Below are 24,198 nucleotides of genomic sequence, written 5' to 3' on the forward strand. Positions count from 1 at the left end.
CTGCCTGAAACCCTTTAAGAAAATAGTGCTCGGAAGCTGTAATTAAAACCTAGGAAGTAAAAACACATATAACAGGGGGTGTCCTCATTGGCGGTTACAAGATGAGACAAGGCGGTACTAAGGAGGGATTACTAAGCCTATTGACCAATGAAAAGCCACCATTTACAAAAGGACAGGAGCCTATTAAACAGATGGGCGAAAAGTGGGCAAAGCTTTATGCCCATATCCTGAATACAGCATATCGCGAAGAAACAGTGCAGGCGCTGCATAGGCGAGACCGAAGAAGGGAATATGATCTTTTGTTGCGTACTCTTAGAGTGCTATTACAGCACTGCAAGGAAGAAGGGAACAAGAGGGTAAAAGAATAAAGGATGAGAGGAAAGAAGTGAACACAATGTCATACGATTATTGGTACATGTATAGCTGTTAACACTGTACCTTTATGCCACTTCAAATCAATGCAAGAAAACCAGGGAGGCTGCTTCTTAGTACTGCTGGGAAAAAAGGGCCAGGAGAGAGAAGAAGGGAACATGATGTTTCATTTTTGGTACTTATATACTTTATTTATGGGGGGTTGTCAAGCACAACCAGCATTCTAGGGGAGCCTCTTGAAGCGAACATCACACAAGCAGCATTGTAGCAGCAGAATTAATTGAACTATCTAATCAGACAAGAGCCAGGTTTTTTTAGGCCTAGCTGAATTTGAATAACTGGAGTTGGATGCAAATCTCAAGAGGAATCATATTACAGACTGTGTTACCAAGAATTCTTTGCAAGCCCACTTGGCGTACTTGGTGGAATAAACCACAAAGTTAGCTTTTCGTCCCGATCCGAAGTTTCTCATGGGTACGCGTTTCTTGAACTTTTACACTAGGCAGATTGTGTACGGAATAAATTAGACTTTGAAGCGGATTTGTATCTGTACCAGTAGCCAGTGCAGTCGACAGAGCTAATTCGAGACAGTCAGTTTTTTTTTTTTTAGTACTTACTACAGATTTTTGCATTTATTTTCTGTAGGCAACACACTTTTTCGGCAGTCCCAGGTACGCACAGTTTCCATTATCCACCCATGATTGGCCAAAGGCCATGGCAATCATAACTTTGAGTGTAAGAATGGAATGATGTAATGCACAACAGAGCATAAACTGTATATATTCTGCTGGCTGAGGAGTGAAGGAGGAGATGTGCTCTCTCTTGGCCCTACTACTCGTCCATTTCATGCAGTGTGATAGGGTGCACTATTATACAGAACCACTCAATCTGGTGACCAGCACATCAGACGACCCTCCACACCAGTTAGGCCCATAACAGTTTTGTGTTATGCTATGCAGATTTGCAAAGTGTGCTATCATCCGGGCGTGTATCATGGAGCAGAGCAGGTGTGAGTCTAGTCAAACACATGGCCTAGTGGGACTACTCGAAAGCCAGGCCTTCAGCTTCTTGCAGAATTCAAGAATTGAGGAGGAGGCGCTTATGTATAGCTGCAGGTCGTTCCACACTTTAGGAGTGATGTAGGAGAAGGCTAGACTGCCAGATCTGGTTTCTGTATGCGTGGGATAGTAAGAGTCAGGAGGTGTCTGGAATGTGTATGAAAACAGATGCAATTGCTGAGGTATGCCGGGCCAGTATTAAAAGTAGTGTCTTCAAAATGTGGGTGAGGAGTTTGAATTGTGCTCGTTTGTGTATGGGAAGTAGTGGAGCTCCTTCAGCTGTGATGTGATGTGAGTGTGGCATGAGAGGTTTAGAGTGATTCTAGCAGTAGAGTTCTGAGTGGGCTGCAGCCTTTAAGTGAACTTTTTTTCGTTGATCCCCAGATAGAGGGTGCTCCTGTAGTCCAGCTTGCTTGCAACAAGGGTATGAATGACTTGTTTTGGGTACTGACAAAGAGCTTTTGAACATTTTCCACAGCATATTCCGGTTATGGAAGCATGAGGCAGTGGCTTGGACAGTCATGTCTAGTTTGCGTTCGATGACTATCCCGAGGTTCTGGGCCTGGGTGGTAGGGGTCTTAGAACCAGGCATTGGCAGCCAGTGCATCTGCAAAATTCACGTTTGACTAGAAAGAGGTCTGCCCAACGTCATCATCTGATAGCTTTTGCTAGGTAATCACTTCTCTCTCAAAGAGCATTGAGAAACCCTACGCTCACAGCCTCTTGCTCCCTGCTTTTGCTGATGAAATGGCTTCTAGCTTAATTTGTTTTCCTCCCTCCAGCCTTTCTAATCAGTAGCTACCGGGAAATGCTGAGCGGGATCAATGATTAGAGGATGGGAAGTGCCGGTGGTTGGCCTTTTAAATCATTATTTATTTCCGCTGCACTTGGACCTTACACTTCCTTGGGGCTGAAAAGGGGTTATCGCAGAGAGGCAGCACTGAGGCAAGAGAGCCGCTGCCCGGTGTGGAGAAAGCTTCCATGGTTTGCCCACTTCATCCCAGAGCAGCCAGGTCTGGCTCGAGGCACGCAGACGACACTTCGGACAGTCTTACTTATTTGCTTTCTCTCTCTCGTTAGATTATGATTGATCGGGAGAGAGAGACAGAGATGCACGACTGGAAGGCACTGCGATCACCGTGGAAGGTCTCATCACAGTCGGACTTGCCTGGATCCTTCGTTCAAGCGTCAGAAGTTAAATGTTCTGCAGCCTTCCTGCTGGTTAATATAAGAAGCCTGGGCCGATACCTCAGAAGAATCAGGCTTCTTGGGCGGCATCCAGCCACCTTACCTGTTGGGCTTTGAAGACCTAGTCTAGCATTATTCCTGACACCAAGGACTTGAAGTAAATCACAACTTTCACAAATGAATCAATGCAGATTTGTCACACTGGACTAGTTATGCACCTGGTGGAAAGAGTAGGACAGTCTACACCAGTTTATGAATTGTGCTGAGCAAACTGATATACTAGCCGGTACATCCTCAAGCCTCGTAAAAGCACTGGATGGGTGGGCACTAACTGGATCTGGGTCTCATAGGAGGGTCTGTACTATTTAACCCCAATGGAGACAGGAGCTCTAAATGGATCCGAGCCTCACAGAAGGTTCTGTACTGTTTAACCCCAATGGAGAGAGAACCATCTGGGGGGCTCTAAATGGATCCGGGTCACATAGGAAGTTCTGTACTATTTAACTCCACTTGCGAGAGGAGCTTCACACAATCCTTGTTTCTTTCCAAGTGGGTAAAAGAGTCCTATGGAGTATTAGGTCTATCCCGCCCCCTGCACCTTCTTCAACCCTAAAATTGACTGGCCAGTTAGAAACAGGATACCGTTCCAAGTCCCAACTCGGGGCTGCAATCGGTCCTAGGACAAGAAAGAAGGCTTAGCCGAGACTAAGTGGCCGAATTTCGGTTCTCCTTTCTACGGCACAAAAATGAAGGATGGAAAAGGTTCAATGAATTCGACACGCCGGTAATTCTGGAGAGCAGGCAGCCCGTTTAGCTTCGCATTTCAAAAGGGAGTTTGTCGAAGGACACGTAACCAAAACGTGCACAGGCTTGGCCAGGTGAGCTTACAAATTAGAGCGCCTTCGTTTAAACCACATGGTAAGGCTGGAAGTCACAACCTCGCTCGTCTCATTTCCGTTCGTGCGCCGGGATACAGTTGAGTACTAGAGCCAGGGCTTTAAGTGGGCCGGGTCCTGACGGTGCTCAGGACCGCCAGTTCTAAAACAGCATGTGCCGAGACGGGTCCCTATCGGGCCCTCCGTTTGTGCCCTCACCATGGGATTGAAAAACAAATCATAACTCTACTGCAGTGCCACCCTCGACTGCCTTTGATGTAACTTAAAAGAGACTCGTTCTGGTACTTTAAAGCTCTCGTCATTTCAAAACAGAAGCATTTTCAATAGTATATACAACGCAGCCGTAGTTGGTGCTTATTTATCTTAAACAACTAATGACCATTGACAAAGCCAATAGTCCTGGCTTGTAGGCGTAATGTAACTTGGTGTATTGTATATCTGGATGAAATGACAGACGCAGCAAAATACCAGTAGGGCGGCACACTATGCTAAGCACAGATTTTTACCTTAGGTGTTTAAGGCAAGCCGTTAATGATATCGACCACTAAAGGCCTGACTACAGCCAATAATATATATGTTCATTAATGAGGGTCTATTTATTGAAATCACGGCTGTATGGGCTGCTCTCATTTTAGAAATATGCTGAGGAAAATAATTTCTTTTTATGCGAGCAGAAACATCCCAGGAGGAGGTGGAGTAAAACGCAGGCTCAATCCTACATTCCTACTGCAAACAACGCATTTAGCAGACGCAGGAGATTCTTTCATTTCTGCGAGAGGCACTTCTCTGCAAGTTTTATAGCCTTTGGAGAGGATAAAAGGCAACCTCAACCAGAATTTGTGTAAAGGCTGCCCCCATGCGCCCAACTCGTGAACACCACTACAGCTAAATTGCTTGGAACTCGTCCAAACAATTTAAGGCAGCTTACTAAGCAGAAACCTTTCAACACGAGCAACGAGCACACCTTAGTCTGCACTACGAATGTGAACACACATGCACTCTGGGAATCCTGAATGCGACTGTACAACCTCTCCAACTCTGTCAGAGTCCACATCGATTTTAGTAAGGTCTAAGAGCACTGTCTCAATGCCTTCCAGGTGATCTCGTTCCTTCAGTTACAGCTTCCTGGTTTCAGTCCGTACTGATCAAGTCAAGAGGCACATCAGCTCAACAGCCAGGCACCACAATCGGCACCGCGACCGCAAAACAGGGATGAACCGGCGGAGTACGCAGAGTTTTGGTAACTCCGTGTTACGCTAGCAATAGAGTTCCGGACAAACTCCGCCAACCACCTAGTGGCGGTTTTTTTAATTTTTAACCATTGGCGAAAACATTGGCCTCCCCTAGTGCAATTTTCGAGCGCTAGGAGAGCACCAAGTGAGATTTTCTCAGCGATGACGGACGCAACTCTTTGCAGTGATAACGCTGCTGCTGCTCGAGTAGAAAATCTAGTAGAGTGGTAGCGAAGAAGCAACGCTCTCTGGCGCAGCGTGGTGCCATTCGCACTGATTTTGCAGCGTGGAACAAGCTCACACCACAAAAAATCAGTGCAATGTGCCAATTTCCGCCTGTTGGCGGAACTCTGTGGCATCATGCAGAGTTTTCATGTTACTCCGCAAGTTTCACACACCCCTACTGCAAAATAGGCGTTCCTGCAGAAGTCCCTCTAGCTGTGACCCGCATTCGAAGTGGAATCTGCCTCTAATATGTGCCCACCATCCCATATAGGGACGGTGGGCAACGTTGTTACAAGGCAGTAGATTACATCCTGGTGTTTTATATCATGGTGTGCACATCGTGATGTTTTACTTAGTGTGACCTTTACCCCACAACTTAAGTGATGGGTGTAGGTCTGTTTTAGAAATGCAAATCGCCACCTAATTTTTAAATTGAATTCATTCTCAATACACGGTTAATGTATGTTTTATAGGGGGGGGGTTAAAACATACACACACAGTTAGGTAAATCCTCCCTTCCTCGTTTTATCTGAATATATTTTTTTAATTCATATCTTTTAATATAAACTTTGTACCATTACCCAATCCTTAACTCTTAAAACAACCTACCCATCCATGAACCCTAAAAAAACCCTACCACCCCTTAACTATGGGTTTCTAAACCTTAAAAAACCCTTTCTACCCCTTAATGCTACAGGTCAAATGTCAAAAGGTAAGTTTATTTAGATCATAATCTTTAAACCAATGTACAATATACAGTACTATATGCATTAAAAAAATATTATCTATTGACAACTGTTCAAACAAGCTCTCATTAAAATCTAATTTCTTAAAAGAAGGGTGTAAATGGTCTTCTCACAACGTATAACATTAGATGGGTGCACATATTGACAATTACTCCAAATGATTTTTGTCCTAATAAAAATTCTTAAAACAGGTTTTCTCTAGACAAATTTCTATCTAAAACATTAAAACCTGATCTTAGCTTTTTATAAAACTCTGTACATCCTTTATGAATTTCCCAAGTGCAATTGCAATATCAAGGTTTGGGAGTTCGGTAATTAGCTCGAGTGCTTGTCTCCTATTGCTTATCTCATATTTTATAAATATTGGACGCAGCCAAAGTTTACGTTGATCTAAAATATTTATACAGTTCAACAAAAAGTGCACTATATCCCCTTTTGTACCCAGCCTGCACTTACAGTGCCCATTTGGGTCCAATATTTTGGTTTTGAGTTCTTTATATGATATCCATGGGTTAATCCCAATGCGTAGTCTTAGGATTTCTTCTCTATACCGCGGGTTAGGTAGCAGATCCAGATAAGGGTACCAGGTTTCCTTTCCCCATGTGTTCATCATAAAGTCCACTGATATTTTCGTTCCAAGATATTCCCTGTCCATGCTTCTAGTAACAGCTAGGGCATTGGATCTTAGTTCGTGTTTTGAACACTCTATTGTCAGTAGGTCCTGGGATATGTCCACTTTTATATTTCCACAGGCTAATAGCAATCTCTTCCTACACATTTTTGCCCAGTTTAGGTCGCTTTGTTGTATTTCATTTCGGCACCACTGTGCAACCTTTTGATCATTTCCAAGGCGATTCCAGAATCTAATTACTGCACATTGTGCCTGGACCCCCCAAGCAGTTGTCCCTATCTCCGTTCTTATGGCTTGCACCATTGCCGATTGGGGTAGGGACAAAAGCTTTTTCAAGCATTTTCCTTCCTCTACGTCCCAGACTCCCTTACCGCTCAAATAAAGGATTTCTGCTCCGTAGAGGACTTGTGGTGGAATCATCGCATTCAAAGTTTTCAATAGTGGTCGATGCGACTTGTCCCCATAATCCCGGTTAAACATTTTTAACCCGGCAATTGAGGTTTGTGCCTTCGCTTTTTGGGCTTCAAGCTGTGTTTGCCAATTTAATTTTTTGTCGAACCACACCCCAAGATATCGATATTCATTTACCAGTTCTAGTTTAAGATCCCCTAAAAACCAATTAAACTTAGATGCTTTTTTCCCCAAAGCATAACATTTTTGTCTTGTCTAGATTTACCTTTAAAAATAACTTTTTACAATATTCATTAAAAGAGTTTAGTTTCCTTTCAAGACCGATTTTTGTTTGGTCCACTATTACTAGATCATCTGCATATAGCAGACACGGCACCTTTTTGCCATCCATCCTTGGGCTGGCGCTTCCCTTCACCTCAAGGCATTTGGGTAAGTCTGATAGGAAGATAGAGAATAACTGGGGGGCCAGTATGCAGCCTTGCCTTAGGCCGTTTCCAATAGAAATTTTCAGTGTTAGTGACCCCTCGGTGTCCCTAACCACTTGGGCCCAGTTTTCCCGGTGTAGTTCTTTTAATACCGTCAGTAAGTCACTTGGGATATTTTTCTTTATTAATATCTCCCAGAGACAGTCGCTATCCACTGAGTCAAATGCGGCTCGGAAGTCCACGAAGCAGCAACAGAGTTTTCCGTTCTGCTCTGTCGACTTCCTTGCCAATGCCCATAGGGAGAAGCAGTGGTCTATCGTTGAATGTCCTGCTCTGAATCCTCCCTGTTCAGTCGGAATTACTGAATTCTCCTCAACCCAGACATTCAGTCTTTTTAAAACTAGTTTAGAAAAGACCTTTTCCCCTATGTCTAAGAGGTTTATCAACCTGTAGTTTTGCGGTTCACCTGGGTTACCCTTTTTATTTATAGGTCTAATTATAGCCTCCTTCCAATTTGTTGGCATTTTTCCCTCGGTTAGGATTAGTTGGAAAAGGTGAGAGAAAAACTTTGCCCACCAGTTTGTTTGAAATTTAAGGATTATGGCTGGTAGGTTATCGGGTCCTGCAGTTCTGGTTAGGTTCAGTTTCTTAAGTATTTCTGCCACTCTATCTTCTACAAAGTCTAATTTAAATTCATTTGAGATTTCCTGCCAACTTGGTGGCACTCTTACTCCTGAGACCCGTCTGGCTTCATACAATTCCCTTATGTATTTATCCCAGGCTGCCTCGCTTATGACGCAAATCAAGTTTCCAGCTGGGGGAGAAGATGCTGCTTTTATCAATTTCCAAAATTGTCTCAGGTTCTTATTTTCGATTGATTCTAGCAGCTCTCCCCAGCATTTCTCTTAATACTCCCTTTTTGCGACAAGGACCATCTTTTTAAACTCTATTTTTAGAGAGGATATATATTTTTCCCTTTCTTGGTTAAATTCTTTCTTTTGTTTTCTGGCTACTGCCCTTATCTCCCTTTTTTTATTTGGCAGTCCATTGAAAACCATTTCAGACGGCTTGCGTGGTTATTTAAGCTTTTACTTTTAGTCTTTTTTAATTCTATCCTTAAACATTGGACTGAATGGGCAATTTTCTTCTCGTACCATTTTAGATTTAGCTTTTCTAAGTTTACTAGTTCTGTTTTTTGTTGGAACACTTAACTTTTCCACATATTCTTCGGTTACTCTGGTTGTTGCCCTTTTTGGGTACTCCATTTCTTGGTGAACCACCTTTACCCTTGGTTCCACCCTTCCCCATTTTAGTTTTACAGTGAGCAAGTTATGATCAATACCCTCACCGTGAAGAACATTAAAGTCCTGCACTAAGGGGAAATTCCAAGCTGGCATAAGGCTATAGTCAATTGGGGAGTTTTGTAATCCTTTTTTAAATGTCTTCTTTGCCGGACAGTCTGTTTTAAACCTGCCATTTAGACAAAAGAGTCCCTTTCCCCCAAGAAATTGACCAATTCCCAATCCAGCTTTGAGGGGTCACATAGTGGAAAATTAGACGGGCCAATACCATAGGTATCTAATAATTCTGAGTACCAACGGTCGGTCTTCACTGGGTTTAACTTATGGTTAAAATCCCCTAAGATTAATATTATATCTGAGGAATACCTTTCAAAGATATCCTGTATGTCCTGTTTGAAGTTTCCCATCTCTCTTACATAGTCACCTACATTGTCCCACTGTATATATACATTTATGACAATTAGCTTTCCATAGTACTTATCCTGTGAGAGATGGTTTATCCTGCACACCAATAACCATTTACACTTTACTTCTAACTAACACATTTCTTAACATTTTTGTTGAAATAAGAGTCATTATTCTCCCCGAGGGGCGGCCAAACCTTTGTCTCGTTGCTGGGCAGTTTAGCTGATGGTAGCCCTCGAAGATAGGGGTATCACCGCATGCCCAAGTCTCTTGTAGGCAGGCAATTACTACTTCGTTTACTTTATCCTTTATTTGTTCTCTTTTTAGGACATTGCCTAGCCCATTTATATTCCACGTTAAGAGACTTAGGGCAGACGGCACCCCCCTCTCCTATTCGATCTCGCTTAGTCCCCCAGCTGCCCCACTTCCATCCATATCGCACTCAATTGAGTCACCTCCGTGACTGCAATGGCTCCAGTTGCCCCACCAATCCTCTTTTGCAGTATTATTTATCACTATCCTTAGTTGGTTACCTGCTTCATCTTTGCCCTGATATAATCTCACCTGTCTCTTCCTTAAGCCTGCATGACAATTTAGGAAGTCCCTTCCTGGCGGTATCTTACCCCTTAGGTCTTTTTCAGTCAGCACCTTTATTCCCTCTTTAAGTATCTCACTGGCTGCCCTCAAAATTGCTTTCTTTACCAAGTCTGAATATAACCATACTTTTGTTATGTCCCTGCCTGGCATGCTGTCGATGAAACCCACCTGTCTTAGATCTTTTGTATCGATCCTACTCAGGCTTACACATTTAGAGAAGATAGCTAAAATATTTGATCTATTTAGGGGTTTTATTTTTCTTGACTTCTTACCCCTTTGGCCATCCTCAGCTGATTCTAGGTAGACCCATTTATTGTTCCCCTGATCCTCTCCCATCTCTAGGGGTGCTATGGTTGCCTGTCTTGGACCTTGTTTCCCTGTTGCACCCATTTCTATCTCAATTGGCTGGGATATATTTCCCAGGTTACAATATCTCGGGAGGGTCTGCCTTTGGCTTTTCGGTGGGGTGGTGATTCTCTGGCTTAAGGGTTTGTTCTTTTGTATTTTCTCTTTCGGGGCCTTACCAGACTGCCTCATTCTCTGTGTGAATGGGGTCTTCATTACCGCTTCCCTTTCCGAGGGTCTGGTCTGTACAAAGGACTGAGCCATTACATTTAGTGTACCTCCTGTATCCTCTCTCTTGACCTTTCCCTTAGGCGCTACCTGTCTGGCCTGCTTTTTGTCTACCCTACCTTTGGTATAGGCTCTTCCGTGGTCACATCTCCTTCTTACCACCATTGGGCGCCTAGATATATACACATTATCTGGGGTTTCTACTGACTCGCTTCTCACGCTTTGTTCAATTACTTGGGGAGTTCCTACTGGTTTTAACAAGGTGGGGATTTGTTCTTTGATTCCAGTCAACTCATGCTGTAATTTCTTTAGGTATTGTTTTTGGGCATTCAGAACCCCATTATTCAACAGTGAAACTTCAAGGATCCTTTGCAGAGTTTTTTGTAGCATTAGAAGGAGGTCCATCATTGATGTGGTGGGGGCAGCTAGAAGGTCGGGATCCTGTTGGCTGTTTCGCTCGGGGTTTGTTAGGTTTCCATTTTTTCCGGAGATCTGCATAATTAACCTATCTCCCCTATATTCACTCGATGGTACTTGGTTGGAGTTTGCCCCCAAACAAAACTGGTCTCAAGGCTGTCTCTTCTCATATGCTCTTCGTTCTCTGCAGTTTGAAAGGAGGACAGTTTTGGTGATGACGAGAGCCGAGGTAACAACAAATTTGAGTTCTGACTATGAGTTGATAAGTTTATTAGCAGGGGGTTCTCCGGCTTGTCTTCCAGCTCATCTTCCAATATTTTTTCTGATGTTTCTCTCCGGTTTTGATCCACTGGAGGCCCAACATCTACATCTTTGTTTGTTGTCTCGAGGTTTTCCTCCTCTTCCGAGTCCACATTGATTGCCGTTGGAATTTGGGCCTTATAGTGTTTTCCTAGAAAGACTTTTACAGGGTTAAGGGACTCGGTAGTCTTCTTCACACTCCTCCACACTGTAGCTCACTTACCTCTGTTGTGCACTGACCACCAGCCTGCCTTGCACGGAGTTGGTTTGGTTCTCCCCCTTCTTTGCCTTCTCAGCAGGTTTTTCCGTCTTTTCCCCTAACTGGGGTAACCAGGAGAGAGAAAGGAAACAAATCCAGTGGTTCCTGTTTCGGGTGGTTCCTGTTTCGGGTGTATTTCCCTCTACACGCCCCCCTCGGACGCAATTAGCATCTGCTCACACCCAGGTTTTTCTCCAGACCCAACCGGGGCGCTTGGGTGCTTTTCCGTGCGTCACAGGCTTCACCCATACGGGGGGTGCGAGGTTGGGGGTAGTTAATATGGCCTGCCGCTTTACATTCCTCACTTCTTTACTTTAGTGGCCCGAACAGGCTACAGGAGAGGTGCCCCTCTGACCTCCTAGCAGCCCACGGCCGTCTAGCATTCCGTGTCCGCACAGCACTCCGCTTTTGGTGTTAGGGGGCTCACTCGCATTCAGTGTCTAATGAGGCCGGTGCTTTTATCGCGCCGTTTCCCGGAGTTTTCAGGCGTCCTCATTCCCTGTGATCACCGCGTGAGATAATCGCGTAAAATAATCGCGGTTACTGGCTACAGGCTACACACCCTCGGTTAGTTATTTGCTCCTCGGCCGCAGCCGCGGTGTCCCCGGGGTTTACGCGCCGTTTACTTTGGCGTCTCCTCCGTGTTCGACTCGTCGAGCCTTCTCCTCCTCCAGTGACGACGTCGTCGGTGCTCCGTTCTCCGTCAGGCGAGGCGTGGCACAACAGAGTGAAAACTTGTGCATGTAGCTTAATGCTACAGATCCTTAAACCTAGAAGATCCCTTTCTACCCCTATTTAAGTGACATAACCTTAGATATACACACACCTAAGATTATGTCACTTAAAACAATACGAAAAAAACGTACTTACCTAAGAAGTAAAGTAGCACAATGTAATGGTAGTAAAAACCCACCGAAGAGGTACCTATTTCCGATGTAATGACTACAATCTAATTTAGCTGTGATGTAATCACTATGAGAGGCACGTCACAATTAGAGAGAATAAAGACTGGGTTGGACTAATCAGATTAAAAGTAAACAATAAAAGGTATAACACCTATTATTCTTTGAAGCAGTCCTTGCAACTCAAGTAGCCTTACATAAGCAACTTATGATTCACATAATGACCGGAACATGACAGCCTAAACATCTGATTTATTAAAATAATGTGAACTAATACATGTATTTAGATGGTCCTAATGGTGGGCAGCATACTGACATAAAATTCTAATGCCTGTGCAACATGCACATCCTAAATGTAACGGTGAACAAACATCAAGAGGGGTGACCCAGCCATAGCCGGACAAACAAGTTACATACCTTTGGTAGAGCTCTTTCTAGTCGATACTCTAGCTAACCGCAAATTCATAACAGTTTGAATATTTTCCCGGTGCCAGACTGGATCCAGAAAATCTTTAGCAGTACTCCTGCACACTGGTAAGTGGTGTTGTGAAGCTCCCCACTGTCATCGTTCCACCCTAGAATGAATAACTGAGCAGCATAGAGGTGCTACCCATGCACGCTAACCTCAATTGCCTTGTAGGCTGTCCACACCCCCAGACGCAGAGAGCCCAACAGCAAATTGGCTTGACCAGTGTGCAGATCTCTAGGCTTGGGTCCTTATTATATTGAAAAAGGGCCAAGTTTATAGAACGAGGAGGACTGGTGTAGACTTTGCAGTCAGAGTATGTACCAGAAAGAGAGTTACTGAAGGTAAGTAACTAGTTCTTCTGATACATGCTTCTAACCCCAGATTCCTCACCTTTAAAATAGGTAACAAAGCAGTATCTCGGAGATGGAGAGGTCTGTGTACTCCTGCAGGATGGATAGCACACATTCTGGAGGACCTGGCTGTCCAGACAGTAGTGCTTACTGAACGTGTGAAAAAAAGGCCCACGTAGCATCCTGGCAAATGTCTAGAGCAGGCACTCCAGGTCGTCCAAATGCAGTAGCAGCAGCCTTGGCTCTGGTGGCACTGGTGTAAAGAGGCTGCAATCCTTCAGGTGGCTGTTTCTTGGCAGTGTGCAGCAGAAGAGCGTGATAAAACGAGAAACTGTCCACTTTTGCACCATCTTGCCCTTTTTTGCCGCCAGCAAATCCAATAAAGACCGGATTGTCCACATGATGTTCCTTGGTAAACTAGATATAAAATCCAAGATTTCTTTTAGGATCTAATTAATGTAGTCTCTCCTCCTATTTAGAGGAGTGAGACGAAGCAAAGAACATCAGAAGGGTAATATTTTGGCCGACATGAAAAAAAGTCGCTACTTCCAGGAAAAAGGAGGCCTAGGTCCTCAGAACCTGTTTATATGGGAAGAATGTGATGTATGGCAGGTTGACGGAGCAGGCTTGCAAATCACACGGCCGCAGCACAGATGTTATGGCAATGAAAAAAACTTGAGAGTAAGGATCTGCAATGGACAGCTATGCAGCAGTTCAAAGGGTGCACACATTAGTAATGTGAAGACCAAGGGGAGGTCCCACTGAGGCATAATGAAAGGAGAGGGTGGAAACATATGTTGCAAACCATTAAATAAACGCACCACAATGGGCGAGTTAAACAAAGAGGGCTGATCCGGCACCACAGGAACACAAGATCTGACAAGCACCCTTTAACCATGCCCAAAGCAAATCCTTGCTGGACTAGTGATTACACAAAAAGCAACTCTTCAGCAAGTTTGGCTTGACGTAGGTCAATCTGCAGAGAAACGCATCAAGATACAAACCCTGGTCCAACTGCAGGCATATATAGACTTCTTGAGGGACCCCTGGCTGCCAAGATGACATTGATAACCATGGAAGGAAGGTTGAATGCAGACAACGGCCATGGGCTAAATATCCAAGCATGTAGGCGGAGGTTGTGCAGGCTTGCGTGCACAACCTTGCCCTTTTTCTTGGACAGATGATCCTCCCGAAGTGGAAGTATGAATGCAGGATAGTAGTTTTGGTTGCCACACACTCCTTGCCCACTCTGGTGACACTAGGATGCCTTGGACCAGATTGTTCCTGATCTTCGGAACACAGAGCCGGAGAGGTAGAGGTGGAAAGGTGTATAGGAGTCCTGAGCTCCACTCTAGGCAGAATGCATCTCCAAGGGAGAACTTCTTGAAAACTCCTACACACAGAAAACAGAAATGCTGACATTGCAGGTTCTCAACAGTGGTGAAAAGATCGAGCCAAGATTCTCCCCGTTGGCAGAAGAAACCTTAAAACACTTTTTGGGTGTAAATGCCATTTATGATCCACTAGTCATTGATGACTCAGCTGCTCCACCCACGTTAACAATTTGAAGTATCCACTTGTCCAAAACTGCCTGCTACCCTGACAGAAAATATAGAATCCTTCCTCCAACAAGGTGGCTGCATTCCTCGAAGGGGGCCCTAAAGAGGTTTTGCAGGGCCTAGAGGGAAGACGGATTAGGCCACTTAATGTCACTGTTCGGTGCGATGTCTTTGCCTAAAAGCAGTCTTCAATGACACAAAAACTAGCCACCCTGGGTCAAGGACAACAGAAGGGGGGTTCCCTTTTATGGGACGAATTCCCTCCTCACCCACCCCCAGGTTGCATGCTTCATCATCGGGAACCTTCTCGCACTACGAACCTGGTCGCAGTGCCGGCTAAAACCCCCTCACTGTGATGGAGGAGCTCAGGGATGATTTGGTTGAGTACGACAAGAGGTATACTAAAAACTTCAGATGAGCCGGGTGTGGAAAAAATGAGTGCATGCACCACTTCAGGACCATTCTAAGCTGGCCACCGTTCTTCCTCCCCCGTCTGGAGATTTTCTAAGTCCGTTTTCCATTTCTGGTCTACACGGAGAGGCGGAGTTTCCACCCAGCGTGAGTATTTCTAGCCGTCTTTCAGTCGCCGATGCCCCTGCTCATTCCTGGCCACACTATAGCACCAGAATATCCTGAACTTTGAGTGTAGGTTAAGCGCTAATTGCCCCGCATTGTGTTTGTTCATGCAAACGGCAGCATTACCCCCCCATGCTCCAGCATGGTTTATCAACCGCGCATATATGGGCTTTTCTCTAGCGGCTGCTTCGTCTTACTTTCATCCCAGCTTTGACATTGATACGCTCTGCCCCGCTGGGATCGGTTATGCTTTGACCCATATGGACGCTATGAGAGGCGGCCCTAGATCTCGCCAGTGCCCGCCCTCGCTCCCATTCTGGGTCTGTAAGTTCACACAATGTCAGGGATGTTTCCTCTTGTTGCACTTTATAAGTGTGTTCACCTATTTCCTCGTGGCCTCTAATGTGTGCCGTGGACCCCAGGCATTATCCACATCTTACACATCTTAAGGGATCACCTTTGGCATTAGTTGCTTCGCATTCTGGTGAGATGGCACTTTAATTAACCTGCCATTTGATACCCATACCTTAGTTTGGGGTCCAATGTTTGTTTACCACGCATTCGCTGTGTACCTTTGGCATCTACCTTCGATAATAGCCACCTACAGTATCAAAGTGTTTGCGATGCCTGTTTTTCTATGTATTTTTCCATCATGCACTAAGATACACTGATCTGTGAACAAACATTTCAGCAGTCAATGTATATATGGTGTCTGTTTACATTTTACCCACATTGAGTCAACTGTATATATAATTTTTTTATGCTTATATATGACTGAATCACAGCCACTCTTGCCCCTCTCTAGCCATTTTTAGGCATTGGAACCCTCCTCGAGTGCACCGAGGAAGAGTTGCCACTAGCTCCCTGAACTAACTGGGTAAGCTTTGGAAAAAACTGTCCATTATACCTTAGCCACAGCAGGTTTATTAATTATATCTATTGGCACAGCATTTAAGGAGTGTTATTGTAACGTCTTCCATGCTTGTCATAAACTACATTTTTATTTATAGGGACGCCCCTGAACATCAGCCCATCACGACTGATGCACTACCTCACCTGTTGTATGTATCCTCTTCACACCAACCTAAATTTGGTACTGTGCCTATTTTTCATGCACTTCCTTTCATTTGGTCCTGGAGAAAGCCACGGCACCTCGGCGGAGGGCACCTAGGCTGAAACATGTCGACCGTATGACCACACCGAACCATGCAAGTTTGAATTTTCCAGGCATGGCTCCCGGATGTGCCATTAAAATTGAGTTTTAACATACCAGGGAGTTCGTTTTAACAGTTTTAACTTCACAACCACTTCCTTTTCACACACTTTCTCCCCACCCGGCTCATCTGAAGGTTTTAGTATACCTCTTGTCGTACACAACCAAAACATACCTGAGCTCCTCCTTCACAGTGAGGGGGTTGTAGCCCGCACTGCGACCAGGTTCACAATGCAAGGAAGTTCCAGATGATGTAGCATGCCACCCACGGGTGGGCGACGCAATTCGTCCTAAAAAAGGGAGCCCCTCCCAACACTCCTTCCCCCTTCTGTTGTCCTTGATCCAGGGAGGCTAGTCTATGTGTTGTTAGATTACTTTAAAGGGGAGTCACCCCCGCTGGTTATTACATCTCCTCAGGCATTCTGTGTCAGGTGGAGATTCCAGTCCAGTGTCTAGGAAGGTGTCAAGGCCACTGGCATATTAAAGCTGCTCATGTCAGTCCGTCCCAAATAAATTATGGATAACTTGGGTCGTTCACTGTGTTAGGGGCAATGTATTGAGTCTGACAGGCACGACTATGGGCTGCAACCCAGGAGGATCAGGGCAAAACCTTGGTCGAAGTCTAAGTGGTGATGACTCGGAACGCACTATATGATGTGCTTTATTACCCGGCATCTGCAACGAGGTGCCAATGTTTGGTGTGCGTTGTAATGCAAGAAGCAAATTTGGCACTGATGCCAGTGCAGAGCCCATAGCGGGTCTAGAGGGTCCAACTTCCAGAGATGGCAGACCCACCAGCAGGGTCTTTGTGGTTCCTTGGGGCCATAGGATGGCTAGATGGAGTTGGCAGCAAACGAAAGAGATGCAGTGTGGGGTCATGGAATTGTCTGATTTGCCGCAACATCGCCAACAGCTCCAAGGGTAGGAATCTGCTCCAAAGGAAGAGCTTTAAGAGCGAGACCAGGTGGCACATTGAAACTTTAGCATTTTCTCTGGAGTTTGAGAGTGGCGCAAAGGGGCGAATACCACTTGGAATAGTATTAAGTGAAAACGTTTTAAGAAAATAGTCTTGTGAACAGATGAGGGGTAGCTCTGGGTATGGCTCTGTGACACAGAAATAAAGGAACAGAGGAAGCGCAACTCCCGTTGGTCACTTCCAGAGGGGAGCGACGACAGCTCAAAGCATCATAAAGCCACCTAATGGCACACACGGGTATTGTTAAAGATTTTCAGAAAGAGACTGACGTCTAGGGAATATTCAAAAGGTTGGAATCTGCAGTTAGAAGTATCCAACAGGAAAATGTCTTGCAGTGATGCCCTTGAGGCTCAGCACAAGAGGCAACCATACCTTTGGCGGACCATCCTAGATTTTCTCCTGCATTATACAAGCCTACTCTTTCATAGGTTTTAGAGACAGTCGACCGGGGCCATTTGCTCAATATAAAGGTGGAAGGTAAATGCCCTAAAGATATTGAACAAACTATCACTCTTTTGAATGGTATAGGCGAGGGGACAAGGTGCTATTGATGCACAAAAATTGAGCCTGCCCTGGCTAAGCAGGGTCCAGACGTAAGGTGGGGCAAAGGACCTCTGTATCACTGTGGAAGAAAGAAATCACCTTTGGGATACCACCTGGTACATGTTACAGGATTAGGCATTCCAGGCAAAGAAAAGGCTACCGGTTCACTCTTGAGCCCCACTCTCCCAAATATCTTGTGTAGGTCAAAATAACAAGAAGCAATAGCTTAAAGTATAGAAGTTGGAGTAGAATATACCCAAGTAGTTCAAAATGAGGCATCCACAGACTGATGAACACCAAACGACGATCAAAAAACGGGGAAGAATACAGAGATCTGGAACAAGCCCAATACACCCCTTTTAATAAAAGCATTACAAATTCCTCAACTTTATTTGGACCACCCAACGATCTTGAAAGTCCCAAAGGCCACTTATTGTTTGTTCTCGTAGGACAGGGTGAACCACTGCCCGCCCCGAAGTCTCCTTTCGGGAACACCTGCACCTACTCCGGTCACAATCCCATGGTTGCAGATTGTTAACCACACACCCAGCCCTGAACTAAGTTCAGTACCAGTCCTATGCCTTGAACATCACTAGAGCCACTGCTACACCTCTTGTGAGTGTCTGCAACTGAAGCCACAAACTTTCCATTTCCAATCTGACAAAGTTTCTAAGAAGAAGTACGAGAAATCGGGCACTTGAAGTAATTAGAAGATACAGGTACCCACTACTGGGCCACAGCTAATTTATTCACCATACTAAACCAATACATCGTACTCCAGAATAGAAAAAGAGGTTGATCAGAGCTCCCTCCTTAGCGACCGTGGCCAGCAAACCCATGTTCAAAGAAAAGCATGCAGATGCATCCTTGGCAATGACCTCTTGTAAATCCACCCTCCAGTCTCAGCCCTCCTGGAGTATGGAAGCAAGGTAATGTCCGCCCCACAAAGAGGTCCACAACTACATTCTGTACCATCTACACAAGCTGGCAAATATCTCTACATTAGGGCAAAAATGCAGGCAGGACAGAAGAATTGGGCTCAATTTGACAACAAACACACCGTCTACACTATTGAAGTGAACAGTTTTCAGAGAAAGCAGATTCCTTTATGCCCAGGAACAGATCTGTTCTGAAGCGAGTTCCCTGCTGTCTGTTACGTAAACTGTGTTAACCAGATTGTTTATTCGCACTAATTTCATGCCCATGTGAACTTCTCTACGTTGGGATGACGACCAGGCCAGTCAAAGTCCAGATTAGCCAACACAAGAGAACTATATGATGCGGACAAACCTCTACCTGAATGTGTAACCACTTTATCGAAAAAAGCACTCTGCCGACAATATCAAGTGGGCTATCTTAGAATCCAACCCTACATGGAGCAACATTGCTCTACTGAGACGCAAACAGCGGTGGGTATACCGCCTTCAGACACACAAAAGGGGACTCAATGATGACATTCTGTGGATAGAACTATGACCCCCATGGACGTTATCACTGCGACACCCCCCAGTAAATAACATGTGTCACCTACTCTCCTTGCTCCGTATAGACTCATAGCAGTAGTAACATACAAGCCGGAGGCCTTCAAGTTAATTCAACAACCTCGCAATTAGGCCTGTTTTCCATTCTAATGTTCATCCCGTAATTGCGGCACTTAGCAGTTACCCCTCCGCCTGGCATACTCTACTGCTATCTCAGTACACATAAATATTGTTACCCCACATATCACCGCAAGCATGTATAACACTCCATTATAGTGCTTCTCCATTCACATATCCCCATTGGAGATATGAGGTCTTTTTTAACACTCGCTCACAAAAAGGATGATTCACCACTCAAAGATGGCGCCGCGCATGCGCACCATAACGAAGGAACACGCCCACCGGAAGCCAGGCAATCGGAGATCAGGCGCCTTGCTATATCATGGAGATCACTACACATGAAAACCAATATGCAGGCACACGTGTAAGGGTAAGTTTTGGAGCATAGTGCACCCAACGACAACCGTGAGTAGAATACCTCTGGTCTTCCTTCGATCGCTATCAGGCGTGCCCTTACGGCCATTACAACAGCCTTCCGCTTAGCCGCTTCTATACCACCTGTCTTTTCTCTCCCAACTGATAACGACAGCCTGTTACGGTGTGGACGAACATGTGATAGCCTATGGAGCGATCACAAATTTATAAATGGCAAGAGTGCATGAAATGTCTGTTTTGACCTTACTACAATCTATTGCTAGGGGGGTAATTTTCTTTGCCCGATGTTTACAAATGCGACTTCTAAACGTGCACTTAATGTTCGTATATTGGCGCCCCTATTCCACAACCTCCCTAGGCGCCGACAGTACCTCTCTCCTTCTTGGCATGAGAGAACAGAATTTGGGTTGAGATGTCATCACTCATGACAATGTAAATTAATGCGAACTTCGCTCTTGAGTCCTAAATGTGCACTATATGTATGTTATTGGTGTCACCTTTTCATACCCTACCAAGGCGCCTACAGCACCTCTCTCCTGCCTGGCAAGAGAGCACATAACTGGGTTGCGATGCCAATCACCTCACCACTAAGAGCCATATAATAATTTTGTCTTCATTATTATGTGTGTGCATCGTCTGTGTTTTATTTCTTTCCCTATCTAGGTTGCAACAAGAGCTGTCACTATTTCAGCCTACGCCACCTTGTAGTTTTCACAAGGGCACCGCTCATCTTTCTACATTAGGGTTCTTCACTTATTCACATTTCACACTTTTTTTTACAATCTACTTTATTGGTCCATAGGAAGCGCCAGGGATCGTTATGACCACTAAATGGCACGAAACATGTTACGACCAATAAAGTGCACAAAACATGTTGACCAAAGAGTTACTGAGGCACATTATCACCTAGCCAGTATCAAACAACCAACTGGTTTTTTAACCTGTCAGGGGAACCCACACATTAAAAAGTATTTTACAGAATCCGCTAGCCAGTTTTAGTCATTCACTCGCTCACTCACTCTCACAAACCCTCTTTCTCACTGCAAATCTCACACCCTCGTCATCATACGGCATTACTAAAAGATCTCTGCCCAAGCGACCCTTCGGGGGGACCCGTAGGGCGTTGCAGCGCCAGCCAGACGAAGAGAAATGCCCAATGATGAAGCATGACAACTCTTGGGATGTGTGAGGGCAACAAGAGACAAGATCGGCGATTGTCACCATCTTGTGAGGTTTAGATCTACTCTCTTCTCTCTCTCTTTCTGTGGACAACAAGAGTGTCCAAATAGGAACAGTGGCCCAACAGTTTGGCTCTATGTTTATTCACACCACGGGACTGGTGATACTACTGTCTTGAGTGCAAACAGGATTGGAAAAGGTTCGTTCCAAATCAAGAGATTGCTGGCATTGCCTTTAGATCAGTAGCCCCATGTCATCCTAAACAGATTCCAGTGCAGAACTTTACATCCAAAATCACAATTCAGGTGTGTTTGTCTAATAAGCTCAATGGAAGCAAAAAAAATGACAATTTCTAGAATGGATAAGGTTGTCATATTAAAGGGCAGGACAGAAAACAGTCTTTAGTGTGAGATCTAATGAGATGGCTACCCTAAAAAGGAACCCAGCAACGATCCACAACCCGAGCCCAAGTCTTCTGATGCAAAATTTAGTGGCAGTGAGGAGTAAAGACAAATGTTCTAGTGGTACCAACTACCAGGGCAGCTCGTCCCAAATCCAAAACGAGATTGGGGCCACGTAAAGATGGAAATCCTGCTCCCAATGTCAAACACAACGTCTTGTCTAGAGTCTTTATTTTCTCTTACAGTGTGGGCATTAAATTATAGAATTTTACAGCACTGTGCAGAAAAGTGTGTGTTGGTGGACGGATCATCTGCACACCACAAAGATATCATAGCTTTCATTTAAGCAGCGGTAGACTTAATGGGCCTATGGATGAGACTTCCATTATAGCAAGAAGGAGATTTACAAAATGGAGCAAGACGATACAGGTGAGAATTACAATGGCTGACTTTACTTGGACAGAATATCAACTTACAAACTAAGAATGAAGTAAGTATTACTTATACAAAATGTGGTGCACTACAGTAGGTGATAGAAAATACAGTGTTCTGCCCAACAAAAGTGCGCTGAGGCCCTCTGTCACATTAGAACTGTGCTGCCAATTTGTGCTATGTAAATAACGATCAGAACTCAAACCCCTCCCTACATTGGGAAGGGAGCACAGCACATTAATAAACTATCCAAACCTAAGTGACTTGACATATTCACGGCATGAGACTGTTCAATCTCAACAGTGGGGAAGAATTAAACTGGAGCGCAAGTTAACCTCTCGCTTTTACCCACGAGTGGCAAAATGTCATTACCTACGACATGCACATATTCAACGTCCATGCCAATATCAGTACAGACGTATGTATGTTTGACAGCAAGTACGTACTAGGGATCACGGTTACAAAGTGGAATAAATAACCAATTACTACAACTATTCTTAAATGTACAGTGTGAGTTTGACACAGATACGATTTAAAAAAAATGAAACTTTGCATGTCAAAAAAGAAGAGTAACCACAGCTTTTAGCTATCTAAGACCCACCCCAAATTCATTCTGCACGAAAACTGCAAAGGCCGCCTCTCTCAATGTTTACATAGGACTGCCCCCGCTTGATAAGTCTCAATGTTTGCATAGAACAGCCAGAACTTGACAATTACTTTGTTTCCATCTCAACAAACAATTCATAATTTTGGTTTGCATTAATCAAAATGACGACAATATTAAGAATAACAATATTAACGCAAATACCATGTACAAAGTTAATAACCATTATTGTACTAAGGGCACCTGCTGCTACAGTGAACTTTGACATAAAAATCACAGAAATCAACTGCTTTAAATCGAACTAGCCCTCTTTTTTTCTACTGAAGTGCTTGAACTGAACAAGGAGCTACTTCACAAATATAGACATCTCTGTCCACCTCTGCCGGCTCCCTTCAGTGTGTCTCGCTCTAATGTGCTAATGCTGCAAGCAATTACACATCAAACCCATACCTATTGCCTTTTCCACTGCTTGTTACACTGTGCTGCCCAAGGTCTTCATGGATAAATAAAATAGTGAGAAGATTTTAAAACACTCATATAAATTCTGTACTACGTGAAATGTTCAAAGCTCAGTTTCCAATGTAACTCCAAATCCTGATGCTTGTATTGTGAATATATACCGCACGCACACATTTGTCAACTAAGTCTGAGGTAGTACAACATCGAGTGCCTCTTTCACTTGAAACAACACCTCCGCTGCATCTCGTTAAATGTAATACTGAATAATCAAGGTTAACAAATTGAGAAAGGAACAATCCAGTATAACAGATCTTCAGTATTTCCCAGACCGTGTGACACACAGGAGGGGGTTCAAAACATAAGGATTTCAAGAAGAAAATTAAACAGAAAAAAAACGTGAGGCAAAATAACACCACTACTAAATCACGAGGGTTTAACAGTAATAAAACAAACGCCACGTGAAAAAATAATAAGTAAACATTTCTGCTTAACAATGCACGTGTAGGGTCTTGAAAAACAAATATTTACATGCTAGGCTTGCAAGTGTGTGCTAGATCCAAAAAATCTCCAAACATCATCCGAGTCTAATGATAATGCAACTCAATGTTAGAGATCAGGACTGCAATACTGGATGCAAGATTCATAGATATACTAGAAGTGGGGTTAAAATGACCAAACAAAGAGGAAAGACATTTTAGAGAAGCCCTCAGCATCACCGATAAGAGCAGGGGGTAACCACGTGCAAGCAACACAGCAGACGATGGCTCTGGGCTCCACCTGTGGAACTAGCATGGCATTAATTACATTTGCTCATTCATGGAAGTAAAATTATAAAGAGTAACTGATCAGTAAACCCACTCTTAAAGGAATTCTAGGCTACGTGGGATCAGCAAAATAAAATGCATGCATGGTTTTCTCAGATGTCCATGATCAAGCAGAGATCCTTCACAGGCTCTCTCCTCCAAACATGGGATGAATGGACAGTGTAAGCTGGCCCCAAGATCTACGGGGAGGCCAATAGAAGCTCTCAAGCTCAAATGAAGAAATGGCTGATGCAATATATGAAAGCTTGAAGCTCTGCTTTAAATACCTGCAGAAAACACCACGGGAAAAGAACAAAAACGACCTTGATAACTAGCCCTTAAGTCTACTGGATGGGCTAAAAAAGACTTCAGTCGTTTTTAGACTTACGGATGAGGGTAGTTACTGTGCAAGATAAAACTTAAAAGGCATGGAATGGTAGAGCAGTCCTATAGAAACTGGAAAGACTACATAAATATAACATGAACAGCATGCACCACTTTCGGGAAATTCTCAAACATCATACAAAAATAGTAGATCTCAAATGTGCAAACCCTGTACCTCACCAGACCACAAGCTGCCTAAGGCATATGCTTCGTGGTGGGTATCAAATATAGAAGCTCTAACAGCCACTGAAGTACCAGTAGAAACTCCTAGACCAAACCCCCAGCCGAGAAATAGTAACAGTGAATTTAAATAATATAGTGAATTATATAGAACAC

General features: G+C 44.2%; 1 protein-coding gene across 1 annotated transcript in view; it reads right to left on the minus strand.

Annotated features, from left to right (window-relative positions):
• Positions 1 to 24,198, minus strand: part of GOSR1 (golgi SNAP receptor complex member 1) — a 468,207-nt gene that overhangs the window by 268,321 nt on the left and 175,688 nt on the right. The window lies entirely within an intron of this gene.

Source organism: Lissotriton helveticus, chromosome 3_1, assembly GCF_964261635.1.
Source record: "Lissotriton helveticus chromosome 3_1, aLisHel1.1, whole genome shotgun sequence".
NCBI classification, from domain to species: domain Eukaryota; kingdom Metazoa; phylum Chordata; class Amphibia; order Caudata; family Salamandridae; genus Lissotriton; species Lissotriton helveticus.